The 5899-nt window shown below is 54.7% G+C and overlaps 1 non-coding gene across 1 annotated transcript; it reads right to left on the minus strand.

Annotated features, from left to right (window-relative positions):
- Positions 1-214: 214 nt before the first annotated feature.
- Positions 215-368, minus strand: LOC115467464. Its single transcript, XR_003941751.1, has one exon. It is a non-coding gene; the product is annotated as a 5.8S ribosomal RNA (ribosomal RNA).
- Positions 369-5899: the final 5531 nt, after the last annotated feature.

Here is a 5899-nt window from a genome sequence, read left to right on the forward strand (position 1 = left end):
AGCCGCGGGCGAGGCCCGGCCCCACGCTCAGTTCCTGAGCACCGCTCAGCGAGGGCGCCCTCCCCGGGTCTGCTCTTGAGGGGTTGAAGGGTCAGAGGAGGCGGTGGAGGGATGAGCCCAGAGGACCCACCCCGACCCCCGCTGCGCAGAGACCCTGCGAACGGCCCCAGCTACGCGCTCGGCGGAAAAGCGCCGAAGCGATTGACGGAACGGGCGACCCTCAGACAGGTGTAGCCCTGGGAGGAACCCGGGGCCACAAGGTGCGTTCAAACTGTCGATGATCAATGTGTCCTGCAATTCACACTAATTCTCGCAGCTAGCTGCGTTCTTCATCGATGCACGAGCCGAGTAATCCACCGCTAAGAGTCACACACTTTCGCCCTTATACTGGTACGGAGGTCGCGGTGGCACGAGGGGCGCGGAACTCAGTTTCCGGACGCCCACCGCCGTGGAGTCGGGTCGACGGGAGACCAGCAAAAAAACCCAAGGAAAATGACAAGCCCGGAGGCTCGGGGTCCAGGCGCTCAGCCCGAGATCCTCCTTCCCCGGAGGCTCGCCAGCACGGGAGGAGGAGGAGGGGGCAGGGCCCCCCTCTCTCTCTCTCGCAGACACGGGGCACCTGAGGCATATGGCGCCGGGGCCCTCGGCGCTCATCACCACGGCCACCCCATATCGCTCGAGTCTTCAAACCTCCACCGTGCCCCATCGCTGGGGTCAGCGCTAGGTACCTGGAACCTTCCAGAGGGAACTGTGCTCGAACGGACGGGGGACGTCCCTCGCACAGGCTCAGGTACATGGAGGAGAAGGACCATCCACGTGCCTGCCTGCCCGTTCAGTCCTCTCCCTGCCACCTCAGACCATCCACATGGGGCATGTCTGTCCGTTGCGCCGGGTCCAACCGCGCAGGGGCCCCTCCTTCTCCCTTCCTCCCCAGATCACAGGAGAGAACCTGCGTTCCCTCATGCTTCGGGCTCTCTGGTTCCCCAGGAAAGAGCGCGGGGAGAGAAGGGGGTCCCACGGCCCAACCCCTACCGGCTTCCCTCCACCGTCCCCATACAGGGAGCGTAGAGCTTCATCAGGCAGGGGCGGGAGCGTCAGCCCGACGTCTCTGGCATCCGAGGGGAGTCTGTCCGGGGTCTCTTGCGAGACGCTTCCCGCACATCTCCCCTCTCTCGCCCGGCCCTCCCGCACGCTCGAGCGGGGAGGCGCCCGAGGCCTGAGTTGCGGGCACACTGGGAGGAGGCAGAGGGATCTCCCCCCCTCCGGCCGGCGCACCGTTCCGGTAATGATCCTTCTGCAGGTTCACCTATGGAAACCTTGTTACGACTTTTACTTCCTCTAGATAGTCAAGTTTGATCGTCTTCTCGGCGCTCCGCCAGGGCCATCGCCGACCCCGGCGAGGCCGATCCGAGGAACTCACTAAACCATCCAATCGGTAGTAGCGACGGGCGGTGTGTACAAAGGGCAGGGACAATCAACGCAAGCGGTCATTCCTCGTTCATGGGAAATAATTGCAATCCCTGATCCCTATCACGAACGGGGTTCAGCGGGTTACCCGCACCTGTCGGCAAAAGGTAGACACACGCTGATCCGTTCAGTGTAGCGCGCGTGTGGCCCCGGACATCTAAGGGCATCACAGACCTGTTATTGCTCGATCTCGTGTGGCTGAACGCCACTTGTCCCTCTAAGAAGTTGGACGCTGACCGCCGGGGGTCGCGTAACTAGTTAGCATGGAGGAGTCTCGTTCGTTATCGGAATTAACCAGACAAATCGCTCCACCAACTAAGAATGGCCATTCACCACCACCCACAGAATTGAGAAAGAGCTATCGATCTGTCAATCCTTTCCGTGTCCGGGCCAGGTGAGGTTTCCCGTGTTGAGTCAAATTAATCCGCAGGCTCCACTCCTGGTGGTGCCCGTCCGTCAATTCCTTTAAGTTTCAGCTTTGCAACCATACTCCCCCCAGAACCCAAAGACTTTGGTTTCCCAGAAGCTGCTCGGCAGGTCATGGGAATAACGCCGCCGGATCGCTAGTCAGCATCATTTATGGTCAGAACTACGACGGTATCTGATCATCTTCGAACCTCCAACTTTCATTCTTGATTAATGAAAACATTCTTGGCAAATGCTTTCGCTTTGGTTCGTCTTGCGCCGGTCTAAGAATTTCACCTCTAGCGGCACAATACGAATGCCCCCGGCCGTCCCTCTTAATCATGGCCCCTGTTCCAAAAACCAACAAAATAGAACCGGAGTCCTATTCCATTATTCCTAGCTGAAGTATTCAGGCGACCGGCCTGCTTTGAACACTCTAATTTTTTCAAAGTAAACGCTTCGGACCCCCGGGACACTCAGTCAAGAGCATCGAGGAGGCGCCGAGAGGAAGGGGCTGGGACAGGCAGTAGCTCACCTTGCAGCGGACCACCAGCTCGATCCCAAGATCCAACTACGAGCTTTTTAACTGCAGCAACTTTAATATATGCTATTGGAGCTGGAAAAAGTTTTTATTAAAAACTGGCATCAATACAAAAATCAAACATATCCCCAAATTCCCCTTAAACTAATACAACAAGCGCCTCGCTACCCCTCAGGTTGGTCTCAACTTCACCCCTTGCCAGCGTCTTTCCCATACCCCCTTCCCCACCGCTACCTGGTTGTTATGTCTCTGCCTCGGTGGCATGCTCTCATTCAGCTCGCCTTCTAGTGGTCAGACCTGGTGGGTGCAATGGACTGTCTGTTTGTGGCTTTCCCAGTTTCAGAAGTCATGCTGGTCTGGTCCGGATTTTCTAGCCTGCCAGTTGGTCTTGAGACTTTTTGGAACTGAGCTGTTTCCATACCTGGTGTACTCCCTAGCTGTTGGCCTTTATTAACCTCCTGGAAACTTCCCTAGTTTGCCTTGCAACAGAGGTCTTCAGGGGTGTTTCTTCTGCGAGCGTTTGCTACCCTCAGTATTCTGCTTTTGGAACTTTGCCTGGACTTGGACTTAGACTTTGTTTGCCGCCTGCCTTTGGAACTTTTGCCTGGATCTGACTTTGCTTTTGCTCGCTGCCTGCCTTTTGAACTTTTGTCTGGACCTGACTACTGCTTTTGCTTGCCGCCTGCATAGAGACTTCTGCCTGGACCTGACTTTGCTTTTGTTTGCCGCCTGCCTTTTGAACTTTTGCCTGGACCTGACTTCTGCTTCGTCTTGCTGCCTGCCTAAGAGACCTTGCCAAATCCAGGTACGTCAGCTCTGCCTGTGCTGGTGTGGGGTGAGTGTTCTTCCTGCCGCTGCCGTCCCTCGGCAGTGGCCCAAGGGCTCACTATCCAATGTTTTGTGTGAAGCGTGACACTGGTATACCATCTTAATGACCTGCCAGGTGACCTGCTCCGCTGCCTTCTCCACCTGGAAGAGATGAAAGTGACACCGTGCTCCCCACAAACTGCCCAACAAAATCATTCCTATGACATAGAACGTCATTCTGTCCCCTTTCCCCACCACCTTGTCCACCCCCCATGCCCAGTTTGCCTCAGTCCATTTATCCAGTCCCTGGATCCCCAACACCCTACTCACCACCTTCCCCACTTCCTGCAAAAAAGGGCATTCTCGAACCAAATGCCCCACTGTCTCTTCCCTCCTGGCACACCCTGGTCTGGGACAATCTCTGTCTCCCCTGCTGCACCACGATGTTTGCTCTGACAAATAATCTACCATGCAGATCATCAATATAAGCTACCACACGTACCTTCTCCTCCCCCCCCCCAATCCTACCCCTGATAACTCCTGCCTCCCTCCCTCTCCCCCGCCTGTTCAGCCTGCATACCAACGGGACTATTGCCATGACATAGATCAACAGGCTAAGCGGGCAGCCCTGTCTAATCCCTGTCCTCACCTTTACCCTCTCCCCCTCCATCCATTTACTAAAGGATAGCATACTGCTCCCTCATATATCCTTTTCAACCATCCAACCCATCTCCCTGGCACCCCTACCTTTTCCATAACTGCACCCGATCGTAAGCCGTAGCCTGGTCCAATGCAATCACTTTCACAACCCCTTCCTTCCTCCCCCTCTCTACCTCCAGCACCTCCCTCACTGTCAATGCCGCTTCAACCCCCCCCCCCCCGCCCTCCTACCCCTCCTTTGTGCGCCACGCATAACACCCTCCCCATTATCCCTGTCATTTTTTGTACCACCATGCTGGCCAATATCTTCCTGTCCACGTTTAAGAGAGATATAGGCCTCCAATTATTCAAATCCTCCTTGTCTTTCCCTTTGCTCAATAAAATGAGTCCTGCCTCCGACATGGATTTTAGCAACTTCCCCCTTACCTCCCCCTCCTGAAACACCTCTACTAAGACTAGCAGAACTTGTTCAAAGACCTGATAAAATTCCGCTGGGATTCCATCAGGTCTCGGCGTCCTCTTTTTCCGCATCCCCCTTAGTGCCACCTTCACCTCCTCCTCTGTCCATTCCTCCTGATCCATTTCTTCTTCCTTCCTTTCCCCTTCCTCCACTGCCATGCCCTGCACGTATTCTTCCCACCTCCCACCTCCCCCCTTCTCCCCTCCTATCAAAATAATTCCCATAATAACCTTCTACCACACTCATCACTCCCTCGTTACCTCTCTCCCTCCCTCCTCAGTCTTCACTGCCCCCATCCATCTCCCTGCCCGTTTCACCCTGTAATTTTCAAAAATATCGGGTGAAAATAGTGCCCCACAATCCCTCTCGTATTTTAAAGACTCCCATCTCTTCCCCCTTACTTTCCCAATCTGTATGTCCAACTCTTCTACTGCCTCCTCCTCTCCCCCTTTTTCTACTAACCTATCCCTTCTTTTCCTTATCGCAGCTTCCAGCTTCATCCGTTCTCTCCCCCTCCAACCCTCCCTCCTCTGGCAAAACCTTTTTATTCTCTTCTTAATCTCCTCCCACCACTCCCCCCAACATTCATATCCTTCCCTTATCGTTAGCTGATCCTCCCAAAATTGCAAAAACGCTTCCCTCCCCTCCTCCTCTTCCATCCACTCTATCTTCATTCTCCACATTCCTCTTCCCCTGTCCCACCCTTCCATATTACCCACTTCTGCCCACATAAAACAATGATCGGAGTGTCTACCTCTTTCTGTTTCCACTTCCCCCCCCTCCCTTACCAGGAGCCGATCAATGCGGCTCCTGCACAATCCACTCCTAAACGTAAACCTGCCTCCTCCTTCCCTCCCCAAATCCCTCAACCCTGCCATCCCAATTATTTTCTCCAATAAGGCCCCATCATATCCCGCGCCCTTGCCCCACTATCCTCCATCCTCCCAATCATATTGAAATCCCTCCCCCCCATACTACTTGCCGATCCGTGTACAACAACGGCTTAATTTGCTGCAAAACCACCTTCCTCTCTCGTTTCTTTTGTGGGCCGTGTAAATTGATCAATCTCACCCTTCTACCCCGAATCTTCCCATCTACCACCACCCCCCTCCCCCCCGTAATTCTACAACCCCCTCTATTTCCACCTCCTTCACCTTAAAAAGAACTGCCACCCCCCCGTACCCCTCCCTAGCCAACACCCAAATAGAATGCCCCCACCTCCATTCCCTCTTTGCCCTCTTTGCCCTATGCAACCCCTACCAATGTTCGCACCCTTGTTTCTTGTAAAAAAAATACAGTCCACCTGTTCACGTCTCAATTGTTCGTAGACCAAGCTTCTGGCTTTCTCTGTGCGAATGCTGGCCACATTCACTTAAGCTACCGTCCATATTCCATCATTTCTTCCTTCTCTTCTGACCTTCCTTCCCTCTCTCTTGTCCTTCTCTCTTCACCACCCACCTGTCTGTCCATCCCCCACCTCCCTATCACCTTCCTCCCCTCCTCCCCCCGGCTCCCACCCCTCCTGCCCTCCCTTCTCATCTCCCCCCCCTGGTCTTCCT

Source organism: Microcaecilia unicolor, chromosome 3, assembly GCF_901765095.1.
Source record: "Microcaecilia unicolor chromosome 3, aMicUni1.1, whole genome shotgun sequence".
NCBI lineage: Eukaryota > Metazoa > Chordata > Amphibia > Gymnophiona > Siphonopidae > Microcaecilia > Microcaecilia unicolor.